Raw genomic sequence first — 15,735 nt, forward strand, 5'->3', positions numbered from 1 at the left:
TGACAAAACTGAGCCCGGGCGGCAGTTGGGGTGCCCGGCTGCGGGCTTAGAGTTTTCTGTGCAAGTCACTGAAGGCTGCGGATCTGCTCACAAAAAAACGGCAGACAGTGAAGGGGATTTCGATTGAAGATAAACAACATGGGTTTATTGAACTATAAAGGCTGAAAACGCCGTTGAACAGATCGAGGAAACGCATCCTAATACACACGAGCCGCAAACATCCCTCAGCCTGGCTCCAGCAAGCAGAAGGTAGCTCAGATCCTCCCGGCCGCGCCACGAACCTAGCTTGTCCCTGGCGGAATCACCGCAGATGGAAAGCTGTGAGAGGCTGACAGAGTAACGCTCAGTCTTTTTAGGCTTTCGCAAGCCCTGTACTGCTACCTACGGGGCTCAGCAGGGCGCTCTCTGCAGAGGGGTCATACATGGGGCCCAGGGGCAGGAAAGGGCCAAATCCTGTCGCTTTTCCTCCTGCAAACAATCCTATCGTCTTTTCCTCTGACCTCAAAACTTTGCCAGCCAATATGCGCCAACACTTAAAAAGAGTTTCGATACTTGAGTTCGTACTTGGCCCGTGAAAGAGCTTTTCGGGGTTCGGGGCTGTCCGGCCGCTCCCAGCACCTTAAAGGGTGGCCAAAAGGTGGCCCGCCGCCCGAGGCAGCCCCAGTAGCCTTGCCAAGGTGGCGTCCTTCAACGTGGACGTGGCTCCTCGGTGCAACGGAACGAGGCAGAAGCCTACTGGGGCAGCTGGGAACTGGGGACACTGCCCTGAGCCTGGCCGCCTACCGCCCGCTGGGCTCCGCGGAGCTGATCCCCCTCTGCTTCCACAGCCCCTGACGACGCTGTCTCCGTGCCACCCCCCCGCCCCTCCCTCCCCTCCCCGTTCCTGAGAGGCAAGCAGGGCGCGAAGAGGGCCGGCAGCAAGTGCTCGGCCGCCGGCGGGGGCTGCCACCTCCCAGCCCCGCAGTGCGGCCTCAGCAGCCGCCGGCGGAGCCGCCGTGGCCTCGGTGGCTGCGCGGCCACCGTGCCCAGGCACAGCACCGCTGTCGCCACGCACCGCTGTCATGAATCGAGAGCAATTCCACCCAAAGCCTCCTCTTCCTCCAACCTTTGCGTCTCCCCCGGCCGCCCTGCCCCCTCTCACCCCCCCTCCCTCCCCCGCCTCCCCTCCGGAGGGGCCGCCGGCCTGCGCGCAGTCAGTGCGTTCCCGTGACAAATTTCAGGTTTGTAAAGGGACGGGTGAGAGGTATCCACCGTTTGAAATCCCATTATAAAACCAGAGTAAACGCAGTGCTCATGTGCTCCCCGTCACGGAATCGCTCCAACTAAACCAGCATCTAACAAGAGAGTTTGTCCCCAGTGGGGACAGCAGCTCTCACTTACTCTGCTCCGTGAACAGCTGCACTTCTGCCCCAGGAAGAGCCTTTCAGCCACGCCGCCTCTGCGGGGTGACACTGTTACTTCCTCCTTGCCAGCGTTTCGCTGGGATCAAGAAGCCCCCCGGTTGCCCGGCCGAACGGGCCCGAGCCGCTGCCCCTCGCAGGGGTCCCAAGCCCCCGCAACCTCCCACCCCCCGAAAGACGAAACGCTCCAACATCTCTGCGTTTTGTCAACGCAACGGAGTATTTGACAGTCACAATTACCTGTAAATATTCTGACCGTTTTGTATACGGGACACTTTTTGCCTAAAGCCTGGCAAGCCTCACACAAGCGGAACTGCAACACTACCGCAACTTCACCGCGGCAGACGGCAAAATTCCGCGCTCCGCTCTCAGCACTGAGTGCGATCTTCCCCGGCACCGCAGAACCCAGGAGCGGGAGAGAGAGCTACCGCTTCCCTCTCTCCGCACCGTGAAACTCAACAGCTAAACAGTCGATTTAAAACGCTAACATTTAGGCGAATTCAAAATCAGACACAGGAAAAAAAAAAACAAAAACGAAAGCCTGTTATCAATTCATCCTTTTGGACAGAATAAACGGGTTCACACTCTGGCAGATAAACTGCGGATGCCAATATGTTGGCAAAGCTGGCACATTAAGAAAAAACAATCATGAGATCTGAGATGGTCACTACTAGCTAAACTGCGAGATTTCATAATCGGTCTTCCCATTTTTCACTACAATCTCTCCCTTCCATACCCATCACATCACAATAATTAGCAGCGCGGAATTACCTGTCTGCTTCTTTGTGCTTCCTTCAAGTAAAGAAGGTAGAAGTCACTTCACCTATTAGCTGTATAAGTAATAAAGAGGTGGCAACTTGGAGCTACCACATTTTGAAGACTGTGTCACATGCTTTAGCATAAATAAGGGTGTTATAGCCCTAGCGATTACTGGATCAATTCATTTGTACAACAACTTACGACGTCTTTGGTTCTTAGCAGGTATTTTTTCTATCCCTGGGAACAGCTCTACACATCCCGCCTCGCTAAGACGGACATAAACAACAACAGCCTCTCAGTTTCTGGGGCGTCATTGGCCGTATCTACCGGGGAAAGCCTGTTTGTCAGCGTCTTGACTTTATATCAACCTATTTTGAACGAGATATGACGGGATTTCTCGGGTTGCAGCATCTCCCTCCGCAGCCAGGACAAGGCGGAGTTGCAGCGGCTCCCGCGGGCGCTCTCACTCAAGGGAGGGTCATGGAGTGCGGCTTTAGTCTCCCCTCACACAAAAGGGACGAATTTGCCCAACTTTCTCAAAGTTTCTCAGCCCTGTGCTTTTCCTAAGTCGCTTTCAAGACAGACCGGTCACCCTGACGGCTGGCCCCGAGGAGTTTCACAGAACTGTCTCGATCCGACTGAGGGACCGCGAGTGGGCGCCTAGACGCAAGCGGAGCGCACGCCTCGGAGGGGCGAGCTGACGGCACCCCGCGCCCCGGCGGCTCCAGCCCTGCTTGACCCGCTCCCAGAGCTCCAGACACCCACTCAGGCCAGTCCCAAGCCGAGCCGAGTCTTTGACAGCCGATCGGCGAGAGTGGCAGCGATCACTTCCCAGGCAGTCACTGCTGCTCCTACTGGAGGGAGCCCACAGCCCTGCCGGCTTGCCGCAATAAGGAGGGGACACTGAGCTTCGTCAGGCAACGGACTGACGGGGAAGCCTCCACGCAGGTGGAGCCGGGCTTCGACTCCTACGGTGTGGGGAGAGGACGGACCTGCTCCTGCCACCCCAGGAGGGAAGTGTTAGTAGCATCCGGACTTCGATAGTTTTGGCCTCGGCAACTCTGGGCGGCACGGGCGCGACATGACTGCCCGCGGGAGCCGGACCAGGGCAGGGCGGCAGGTGCTGCGGGACGTGGCGCGGCCGGAGGAGAGGCCAGCAAGGCGATACACAGGGCTGGAGGCGACTCTCGTCCTTTCGGGGCCGGTGGTGACCCTCCGCCCCGCTCGCACTTGGCGTCACCTCTCAGGCAAGAGTAGAGAGGGTCGGGCGTGGCCCAAGGCTGTGGGCCGGGGCGCGGACAGTAAAAGAACCCTTCCCGGCCCGCTGAGAGCTGCATGTCTCCTCCGTCGTTTCCTCTGGAGGTTACGAAGGCCAGACGGCCCTCCCGCACCCTTCCTCGCGCACGCCGCCACACCGCAGGGCCACGGGAGAGGGTCTGTCCCCAGCCCCTGGAGATAAGTAACTCCCCGCACCTGTGTAGGGCCCGAGGGCTGAACCCGGGCGCCGAGGCAGCCTCCCCCCGGCACTCCGCAGATCCCGACTACCGAGCACCATCAGGCTGTTAAGTGCCCGACCCTGTTAAGTGCCTGGGGCACGGGGCCTTCCCACTCTCCCCGTGTACTCTCTCCCTCGTGTGGACTCTTCCTGACCTCCTCAAACGCTACCGCCACTATGACAGCGCGTCGACTCTCCCTGCAAAGCCTGATCCTTGTAACTGGATGGGAGAGTGCGAGCAGCTTTGCTAAATCCATCAGTTGCCCTCGGCCTCCTCCGCGTGCCTCTGGCAGGCTATGTCAGTATCTGTATACCAAGAAGTGGAAGCAGTTTTCCCAGGTTTTCACAGTCAGGTGTTTTGCTCCGATCTGCAGAATATGCAGCTGTATCAGCTGGAGAATGGGGTGAGGGGTGCAGGGGGATCGCACTGCCAGTCTATCTTCAAGAAGGATGGAGGCATCGATGTCTCTGCTACGCAATCCGCCGGGGCCCACCGCTTCTCGCTCCTGTTTGTCCTCTCCCTGCCCACGGCAGAGGTCGCCGGGCCTTGGCCCGTGCCTGTGTCAGGGTGCCGTCAGCAGCCATGGCACCGAGGCGGTCCAGCCCTCCACCCTCACAGTCCCGGGTGTACTGCGGGGCTCCGCGCCGGAGGAACGGGAGCCCTCCGGCTTGCCGGGTTCCCAAGATCCGCCAAAGGCTCGGAACGGAGGGCCTTGGGAGCACCTCCCGGCACATTTGCCTATGGGGCGCCCACAGACAAACATGTTTGCGGACTACTTTGAAGCGTACGAACCAAACCGGACCTTCGGCGGGCTCCGACCGCAGGTAGAAGCCCGGCTTGCTGCGCGCCAGCCCCGCGGAGCTCGGGTGCTCCGGCCGAGCCCGCAGCGGCACAGAGGCTGCTGCCCCTCGCCGCCTCCAGCGCTCAGCCCCGCTACCGCCGGCAGAAGCCGAGCTCCGGCCGGGCGGGCGGAACAGGAGGTGCTGACGAGGACGAGAACCAAATAAATCACTTTCTCAATTTTCACCTTGATTGTATGGTCCTGCTTTTATAGGCCTGCCCGGCAGCTTGTGCACACACATTTACACCACTTTCGAAAGCTTCGACAGTAAAATCCCAACGAACTCCCAGGGCCTGTCCACACCCCCAAAGCAAACAGCCGCGGGCTGCACCCTGAGCCCTGCCACCTCTCCTCCGCCGCCCAACAGCCCTCGGCATCCCTGTGGCCTTGGGTGGCTTTCAGCTTGGAAAGAGAGAGAGGAGAGGAAGTCTGAAGTCTATTTATATTAATATATTTTCGATTAAGTCAATGTACAACGTCTGCACAATGTAGCAGACCCTTCCTCTTAACATTTCCCTCATTTCTGCCAAGACAATTCACTCACTGCAGCTAAAACAAGCTTCCTGAAGCCTTCACAAAAATTAGAAACAAAAGCGAACAAAGAATCAAAATAGGAGGTAGGCTTTATGGGAAACCAGGCATGTAAAGTAACTGTGCAACTGCCAGGCTGGATTCCTCTTTCCTGTATTCATGGCTGATGCATAACACGCAACTCATTTCCACAAGTTCTTAAAGATTTGGCCTAGGCTGCAGCTGTCCATCTGAGTGGTCATGTATAGCAGGATAGAGCCATCAAGTGGAAGTGGGGTGATTTTTCTCTTGGAGATGGCAGTGGGAGCCCCTGGTAGCTCACAATTCAGTCTCTGCCCCCAGTTCTGTATGATCAAGGATTTCCTAGGAAGATGATAAAGGGTCTGAGGACGTGTGTGGTGTGTACCCTCTCTCAAGGGGAATAAGACTCCCACATTTTTTAACACTCCAAGCAAGACAAGGGTTAAATATACAATGGAAACTTCTTGGTGATTCCCATTGCAACGAAGAAAAACTATGCTAATGCCCACAATTAACATGTTTCTTTCTGAGATAATTTCCACCAATGCCTGCAAATATACCGGTGACTTTTTCTGCCCCCTCAGTTTCCTGTAAATCAAATCATACACAGCCATGATACATTCACAACTCCCTCTAAAAACTTGTAAATTGTTGAAACAAGCAATTGTTTAAAATTTATGAGAAAGACCTGAAGTACAGAGGTGAAAGGGATCTGTAAGTCCCTGCCAGCAATGAACAATAAGGAGAAAGGCAGAGGAGGGCAGTCCTGTCGTTTCTCCCCCAGTGTGACCTGCCATAAGAAAAGCTGCAAGATGAACACTCTCATTAGACAAGAAAGAATCAACTGAAAAGGAAAGCAGATATAAATGGGCCACCTGCAGCAAAAAACTCATTGTCATGACTCGTAGTCCAACACCAGACACAAGCCATGAGAAACCATGTGTCACTATCCCTGGTGTTCATAAACTTCAGGGTTCAAGATGCCAAAGGTATGCCAATTAGTGATTGTAAGAGATATCAGGGGATAATTGAGACCCCCTAGATTTAACTGTATTCAGAATCCTAGCTCAACTGTTGACTTACGTCCTCCATAATTCAATACCCTACAAAATTTTAGTTGCAGAAAGAGGTGAGGTTTTTTTGTGGTTTATGGTTTTTACTTTCCTGCCTTAAGCAACAGCTAATACAGACAACATTAGGCAGTTTACTCCCTTTTCTTTCAGTAGTTCCTGTTCAGCACAAGTTGCAGTGACCACAGTAAATAATTTGTCTTTGGGTCAAGGTCATGATCCTGTGTCAGCCTGAACACAGCACTGCCTTTGAAGCCAACAGGAGTCTTACACAGGCACAGCTAAGGGATTGTGCTACTAGTTTGTAATGCAATCTGGAATATCTTAGAATGAGAAATCATTCTGAGATCTGAAGTTATTGTCCTGATACAGCCTATTTGTAAATGGCAAAAAAATTATTGGTACCATGCCTGCTGTTCTCTCTATATTCTCAGGAGTTCTCTGCTCTAGAAAAAGTGCCTAAAAGTTCTTGGGTAATGGCCACTTTTATGCAGTTTCTATTGTGCTTGCTATTGCTCCTACAAAAGTAAAGTTGTTCGAAGATGCATTTGGTTTTCCTTACTGCTTTGTAAAAGGTTTTTGTTTGGTTGTTGGTTTTTTTATAAACAATTAAAAATAGCTTGTCCTCTAAAAAGATGCCTTTTCAAAACACTAGAACAAGCACAAGCAGGGGAAACAGCCTTTGAAAGAAAAATTACTTTGGACAAGTTTTGAATTTCAAACATAGCTTTTGTTTATATTGCACTGACAAAATGCCTCTCAAATATTCTTTGAAAGGTGATTACATTAGGCAGGGGCTATTTTAGCAATTTCACATCTCACAGCACTATTGTATATAGGGATCTGTCCACCCACTTCCCTTGCTGCAGTCACAGCTCCTTGAGCCTTTACTCAGCTATCTTTCATCACTTCTAAAGTAATGAAGACTTTCTTTTCTTGCAAATTGAAGTCAACCTTTTCTGTGCGACCAAGGTTTCTCTAGGACTTCCGGTGGGCTGCAGAATCACTTTTGGCCTGTTGGTGATGTTCTGTTTGAAGTTTTGTCGCAATACTTTGCTTAGAGTTGGGCAGAAAATGCTTTCCTGGTTTAACAAAGTTTCGGAATAATAAAACCCAATTTCCATTTCAAATCTCAACAGAAAGTTGAGATTTTGAGTATTTCATCATTTTAAGGGAAAAAAAGTAATTTGCACTGCAAGTCCTTTCCAAATTACATATCCTTCCTTCTCTATTCTATTTTTCCTGTAATTCAGGAGAAGAGCACAAAGCCCCTCCCACAAAGGCATGCACAGCCATGATAAAGCAGCACATCCAGTTATTCCTACCATCAGCTCAGGTGGTGAAAGCTTCAATACCCATTTGAGTTCTAGAGTGACAAGAAAGCTCTTAATGTTTTTACTTTCTACATATTTCAATTTTCTGGCTACACTTGTCCATCTCCACTGCAATAAAAACTGAATTTGTTGACATGCTTGACATTTTTAAATACTCTTTAAATATTTTTAAAACACCTTTCTCAAGACAAATTCTGTACCAGCTTGGGATCCACCAATATGGGAAATACCTTGCATTTTTAGGAATGTTCCTAGGTCCCATAACACAATAGTCTGTGCCACCAGACATTGAAATTGATGCTTGGCATGAGTTTGGAGTAAGCCAACAGGCACTATCTGAAACAGCTCTTGGGCATAGCTCCAGATTTGTCTGAGGCCAGACTTCAATGTCAATAGGCAATTCACCTGAGGCTGTCTTGTTTTGGTGGGCAAGGCTGTAAAACAGTGTCAATGGACACTGTTGTGGGCAAGCTACAGAACCTCCTGGCAGAACGATTCTGACACACCAGCACAGACAGTGTGTCTGCCAGTCCTGCATAAGGAAGGTGGAGTAGCACGAGGCAAATATCAGTGCTAGTTTTTGAACTCCAGGCTTCTGCACAGTGTGTAAAAATGCACAGTACAGCGCCATGCATATAAACTGGCTGAAGATGAACAAAAATGGCCACTCAGTGTGGCTGTGACATGCTTCTGTACAACTGTAGCAAAGCAGACAAAATCAGAATTTTGCTCTTTGTTGTGAAGAATCAATATTTGATTCTTCATGTCATTACAACATCTGTCCTTTCTCAGGTACAGCAGTTACGTATGTCTAGTGAAAACATACTACATACCTACTTCAGTAGTTTTGTGAACACAAGTAAAACCCCAAAACTTCTATTTTTCATCAAACGTAGACAAGACAAAGGCTTCATTGGTCTTCACTCCTCTGTCAATGCTCTCACCATTCAGATAATCACTGGCAACCACTTACATAATCAGGCCTTTTTCACAAACTGATCCATTTTAAAATCATCTCAGAGACTTTTGATCTATTATTTCTCCTGTCATACTAGAAGAGACAGACTAGTGTGCATTTTTGGGCCCTGATTGCGAAGGCTGCAGAAACTTTGCTGTGGGAGTTCATTACATGTAGTTCATTCTTCATTTTGTTTTATGGTTCATTAGAAGGATTCCAGAATTTGATGGACGGGGAGAGGGTTGGAGATAGGAGGTGCTAGGTATCTCAGATACTTAAAAGCACACAGATTCTCAGTAAAGCAAGATATGATAAGAATTAGGAACAACACATATGACATTTTCCCTTCCAATATTATAAAAGCAGATGAAATGCATCTGGTCCAAGTTTGGACCTATTCTTCCCCTCTCTAGCACAAGTCACTGAAGATAGCAAGCCCACACCAACTGAAATCTGGCCTTAAGATATCAAGAATGCCCCAGAGTCAGCAGTGATATGAAGGGTTGTATATGCCCCACACAATAAGAGCCAGAGTGGTCTGGGAAAGATTTACCAGATACAGGTAACGGCTTAGTAAGGATGAAGCTACAAAACGAATGATAGAACTTATCCTCTGAGATGCAGTAGCCATGTTTGACAACTTTCACATGAGCACTTACTTATTAATGTCTGGTGGAGCTTAAGGCTCATTAGCTCTTATTTGAAAGATTCGGTCTAAAGTTTAGTGCACAAACCAGCTACTCAGAGGCTTGGGCTACAGAAAAGAGTTTTGCTCCAGATCTCTTTCCACAGAGAGACTTCTTGAGTGTGGTTTTAGAAGTATACTATTAATCTGAGAGAACAAGACTGGCTAATAGTCTGCTGGACACATCCTCCTAAGACACAAAAGGACAACTGAGAACCTCTCAAGTCACCTCTTATTTTTTTACATCTGTAAAAGGAAACAAACCTGATCCACGTAGCAATCAGAAAGATCTGTAAGGATCTGTTTGCTGGAAATTGTAAAGTCTTAACACTGAACTCGCTAAGGCAGCTCTTACCCTTTCCCTGTCTAAGGAGGAGCCAAGTGCCTCCAGAACAGTCACATTTCTGTTCTGCATAAAGGCAGACTTGAGAAAGGCACCGAGGATCCTGCTGTGCTGCTTCCCAGCTTCTTGCCCTCACATGCATGGAGGGTCATTTAGCGCAAGAAGGAAAAGAGGCAAGGAGCCGAGAGATTTCCCAAGGCTATGCAGCGGGTTACTGGAAGGTCCCCCAGTCATTCCTGGTTCCCCCTATTCTGTGCATTCTTCCAGACCAGTCTGCTTCCCAATCTGGGAGAACTTTTCCAAAATGCAAGGCAGAACGCAGACTCTCAGAACATTTTGAATGATCTGCAAACTTTCTGTATCTAGGATCATTTAGAACTGTTAGTTGAGACAAAAGTATTTAGATTATTATAAAAAGAGACCGATAAAACGTGCAACATATAGAAATTCCCTAGGAAAAATAGCATGTGCTTATTATCTCTTCTTTCACACATTTCAAAAATTTTAAAATTTCATTTGGCCCATCACCTGGTTTGAATCAGTGATAACTCAACATGGAAAAGAAGCTTCAAAAATAGGGCTGAATCTTACATGTATCAATGGCAAAAGTCCCATTCCTACAGCTGCATTAGGAGTAGCTTCTGCACTGTTACACAAGTAACTAAGCTAAACTTTGCCTTTCAATGATTTTAAGAACCAATTCACTGAAGGTTTATTGACAATAAATATAGTCGTATTTACTTTTTACATTGACAAATGTTGCTGAAGAGAACATTCAAACTTTGAATAAGCATTCAGATGATTCCCTTCTCATCTATTCTGTTCCTGAAATCTGGGATTTTTGCAGCCTGATACAAATGAAAACAACCTTGTTGGAAAGTCAAGTAGAATAAGTAACACCATAAAAAAAGTTTTGCCCAAACTTCCCACCTTCTGTTGTATTTTGGGTTACTCCATCAGGCCTCCTTGACTCAATGAGTCATTTCTGTCTAACACAAAACTACTTCTGCTGTTACTAAATCAAAGGAGTTAATGATCTGTAGGTATCACCATATGCACCCCCTTCTACACAGGGAATAGCAGTAGCCAATACCAAAAAGAAGAGATTTTAAGCAAACTTTGCAGGCACATTGACTGCTGTGTCCATCCTTCCTTCCCTCAGCTCATAAACTACAAAAACACCAAACAAAGATTATCACTGCAAAAGAAAACAAAAAAGAAAGAAAAATCAGGTAAACCTAACTAGATACAAAGTGGCAGGGGGTGGGGAGTGGGGGTGGTGGGGGAGGGCTGGAAAAGGCCATCTTCCACACAATGAAGAAATTCCCACTTGTTTACCAGTCTCTACTGCAAGATGAATAATGTTCAGCTATGAAAAAACTCAAAGCCTGGCAGAACACAGGATACTAGCCTGGGATCCAAGACCTCAAAAGGGTGGCTCCTTGACAGACATGCAGAGTTTTATTCGCCTAGACTATTCAGTAGGATAATAAATGAAGCCATTCAGACAGCATTCAGAAAGCACTGCCTCACCGTGGGTGCCTTGAAGGCATCATCAGTTTTCTTTTTTGTGCCACTGGCCAAGCTGCAAATCCTGGATAAACTCCTCAGCATTTGCAAGTTTCCAGCATGTGTTCACCTTGACTTTAGATGGATACTATTGTTCTTGCTGAATTATTCTCTTGCAGATTCTGCTGCCTTAGGTGTTTGAGACATTCCCTTTAAACAGGTGGCTATAATTAATTATTCAAAATTATTTTTAGGAATTTGGATTTTTTTTTCCTGACAGTGCATTAGTTATAAGTATTGTACAAAAATAAGGCAATTGCATGTTGTTTGGGGTATCTGTGATTAAAAAAACATGCTCTAGCTCACTGTAATGTTTCTGTAGGCTGGCATCCTTTGCGAGAAGTTTACTTCTTGTAGCTGCTTTGGGCTTATGTCAGTTGTATATTTTAAGAACAACATCCACTAAAGCAGTTTCATGTGAAAAATAGAACTATACTTACTTCAAGAAAGCATTTCTACTCTCATCTTCTTTCCATTCGCATATTTAACAAATATTTGGTTGCTAGTGAAAAAGGTCCAGAATGGTCAGTCAATAAGATTATTAAAGACAAGTAGGGAGGCAGCAGATGAGGGTGCTGCAAACTATTGTTCTTACAAGCCACAGTATGAAGAAATAGGAAGAATAACAGAAGCTAGAACACACATAGAGAAACTATGTGAATTCTGAAATTATTCAGAATGTATAATACACTGTATTCTTGAACTTGTAAAGAAGTGGGCTGGATCTAGCCTTCAGTTAAAAAAAATCTTGAGAAGAGAAGAGAAGATAGGAGCCTGCAGTGTGCAGGTCAGGAGCCATCAAGTTCCCATACAGCTCCTACTGTAGGTAGGAACAATGGGGAAGGTGAAGAGATCTTTGCACTACTGGCCTTTTCCCTATGTTCCTCCAGCCAGATAAGGTATTTGGAGACAAATACCATTCTAGAAGCAACTGTTTCTTCACAATATATTCTAGACATCATTTTTCATTTGATGTGATTTTTTCAGTTAAAATGTAACCAAATAAAAATCCAAATTATTTAAAAGTGAGGCCAACAGCTACAACAAGCAAAAAAAAAAAAAAAGAATTTTACTCTTTGGTTTCAGTATTCATCTCATTTGTAATACATTAGGCTAATCTTCTCCATATTTTTTTTTAGTTTTATTCTTTTTTTTTAATTCTATTTCTTTAACCATCACAAAAATTTTTTTGCATCTTAAGTGCTTCTTTTCCTGGGTGGGGTGTTTGTTTCCTGATTCACAAAATTTATTATTCTCAAGAAGCAGCCTGAACTAGTAAGGACTGAGCTTAAATAGAGCCCCCTGGCCTTTGCTGTGGTTCTGTGTCTCTATGGGCAGGCCATGTAAGGGGAAGCCCCAGATGAAGCTGATCATGGTGCATACACCCTTTTGGCACTCAGGGCCCTGACAGTTATTGATCTAGCACTAAACTGTGGAAAGAAACTGAAGAGTAAAATTGAAAAAGAAATTTCAGTGTTCTGGAAGCAATGTGTACTTTTGCACTCATTAAGTGCTTAGACCAGGTGAGATGTGGAGTACATGTGAATAAGCATGTTGTGCTTGGGTCGAAAGGCACTGTAATATTGATCTTTAGCCTCAATATTAATAAATCTACCTGAGGGATTTTCTTTGGTAATGTGAGCACAGGAACTTCATCCCGATAAAAAACAATTCTAAATGCTGTGGAGGCTAAGACAGACTTTGATCAGTGGTGCATGATGCCCACTATAATACTGAAAATCTGAGAAGAAATCCTGTGTCCCTACACTCATTGCAAGATTTGCCACTGCTTCCCATGGAGCCAAGATCTTGCCTCAGGCAAAAGCAAAACTGCAGAGGTTACAATATAAGCTCTTCCACTCCAGCTCCCAGAAACAAGACCTGCATGGCAGATGTATTATTATTTATTAATATGCAAACTTGCACAAACCTTATAATCTCAAATGATAGCTGAGTGCTTTCCTAGTTGATAAATCATATTTGAAGAGTTTTTCAAATAAAGCTTAAACTGTTTTTTCTTCCCGGAGTAAAATGGGATGTCAAAATATTAACTCTAAATAGCAAGAACTGTTCTTTTCAGATATACTGGACATACACCAGCTTCAGTTAGCAAAATCTGGTCATTGTTACAAAGCAAACCTTACCTGGACTTGTACAGTGAGTTTGGACTTTCCACCCCAAAAGATGTTTATATTGGTTTCTTTACACAGGAAAACAAGACTTCTGAAAGAATTACCTAAAAGAGAATATTAGGAATTTGTTGTGGCACAGGAGACAGGATTACATAACATAAAAACTGTGGGATAATTAAAAGAAAAATCAAATACATCAGTAGAAACAGATTTAATTCACTGCTGAAACTGCATGTGAAACATAATTCTATCTTCTGTTTTTCTTTTCTGAAAGATGGAAAATCTAATTGTACATAGCCTTGGCTAGCACCTGATGACAGTATTACCATTGGAAAGATAAGGCTTTTGTCCTCGTGGCCAGCCTGGGACACGCCTGTGTCATGACAGTCTTGTCCTACTCTCCCCACCCTCATTTGAGCTGATTTGTTTTCATCCTAGAACTACTGGTCAATTGTTATTTGTAAGACCACGATGAAGCCTGACAGCTGTCTCTCATGCACTTACATTTTGCAGAGAACAAAACTAGATCTTACAAATGCTCTGGGACACCAGTATTCCTCTGCTGCAAACTGGGAACTGGGGGAACTGAGTCAACTAACGCTTTCAAGGAGATGAACGCCCTCATCTCATGGCCACACACCCCCTTCAGTTCAGAGATATAAATGCCACTGACAGCAATGTCCTCCGGAGGACCAGTACAGCAGAATTAGAAGGTCACTGAAACAGATGACTTTTCCCATCATTTTTCACAGTTGCTTTTTTATTTTTTTAACCTGGCATCTGTTTTCCCATGTGTGCATACATATAAAGGCCACTAACTCTAGCCATTTCTTTAGGCACATTTCTTCAATGGGGATGGAAAAGACCTTTTCTTTGGAGGAAAGGACATCAAGATTTGAAGTACCAAACCTTCTCTTGCTTTCAAATGCATTGAACTGCTGCAGTTATGTGGCACAGCCAGACAACTGGCTTAGCCGGCTCATCACACTCGTCCACAGGTGAAAAGGTAATGGCTTAAAAGAGAGAATAAAATTCACAACTTGCAAAGCACCTTTGCATCTTCAATATACTGTGTACATCATTTGTACACGTGTTTGTGAGATGGGGAGGCAGGCCTGGGAGAGATATAGAAGAAGTAGGAATATAATTAAACCTAGAAACCAATAAGGTGAAAGACCTATAGGAAGCTAATATCACCTTGTAGTTTCGCAAGTTATTTTTAAGGACTGTCTAAAATCAGTGAGAATTTGATTGTGGCACTCACAGTTGTGATACTAATCACTGGGCTCAGCTACAACACAAATCTGGCCTCAGGTTTAAATTGACTGAACATCTATTCAATCAATAAAAAAACATAACCTAGTCGTTTATTTCACCTAGTCTCAGAGTCTGCTGACCCATACATTACATATGAATTGAAGCACTGCAGTTTATGCTGTTTGCAGCAGGAACGGCTCAATGCACAAAGAACAGTGTGGTTCTATCACCTTTCTCACACTGTGAGCTGAGCCATTGGTGCTGCTGTGCTAACCAGCAGGGACAGATGCTGAATGAGAAATTCTTCAGATAAGAGCTCGTGACAGCCTTTTCCTCCTGGTCAAAACTTGCAATGAAAGGGGGTGGGGGAAACGGGACTAGTAAGGAGTGTTTGCATAGCAGCAAGCACTGGAAGTCTGTGGCTTTTGGGCCTTGGGACCAGGAATTTACAACCTGGGCTGCTTTTGGATTGCATGACAAGGCCATGAGTTTGGATTTAGTCCCAGCAGGCTAATCAGATATGCATGATAATCCCAACAGATATGAAAAAAGATCTTTATCAAATTAGGCAGAGTATTAATTTTTTAACCTTCACTCCAACTCACTTAAGTGTCCAAAGAGCTTATTCTCTTATAAAATTAACACACAAAAAAAGCAGAGGGAGCTTTTACAAAATATACTTGATCTGAAAATGAAGAAAGACACAAAATGAGAGAAGATATAATAGATAGAGAAACAGAATAAAGGCTGCTATTCATCCTTCTCTTTTGTGAATATATCTTATAGTCTATTATCCATGTTACTTTCGTGCACCTCATGAAATTAAATTAAAGTTGGTAGAATACAGTGAATGAAGAACACAACAGCTTCAATTTCCCATGGCGGTGCATGCATGTACATTCAAGAGTGTACATTCCCACATGCAGGAACCCTCAAAGAGATGGGGGAGAAGCAAGGGCTGTGAGCAGGACTGCTGCTAGGCAGGACTCACCCTTGTCCTCACTCTTACCAAAATTCAAGGATTTATTCAAAGCCTGATTCCTTGAAACACCCTTCTTTAATCCTACAATAGAAATCACAAGCTTGAAGTTCTGACAGCCAAGGAAAGGATGGGTAGGGAGCAGGGGCAGGTTTCAATGGAAATGATCTGCCTTCAATCAGAAGGCAGGAATGCCCTTTGCTTAATTGCCAGGAGTTTTGGCTTTATAGCAAACATTTTAAGGGACTACTACTAAAAGCAAGGGAAAAGTACCTTCAATTCTGAAAAACACAATAGGGCAAACAACCCAGGACAATCTGGATTTCCTTTCAAAACTAAGATACATGGGGTATTTCCCTA

This window comes from Corvus hawaiiensis, chromosome 7, assembly GCF_020740725.1.
Source record: "Corvus hawaiiensis isolate bCorHaw1 chromosome 7, bCorHaw1.pri.cur, whole genome shotgun sequence".
NCBI lineage: Eukaryota > Metazoa > Chordata > Aves > Passeriformes > Corvidae > Corvus > Corvus hawaiiensis.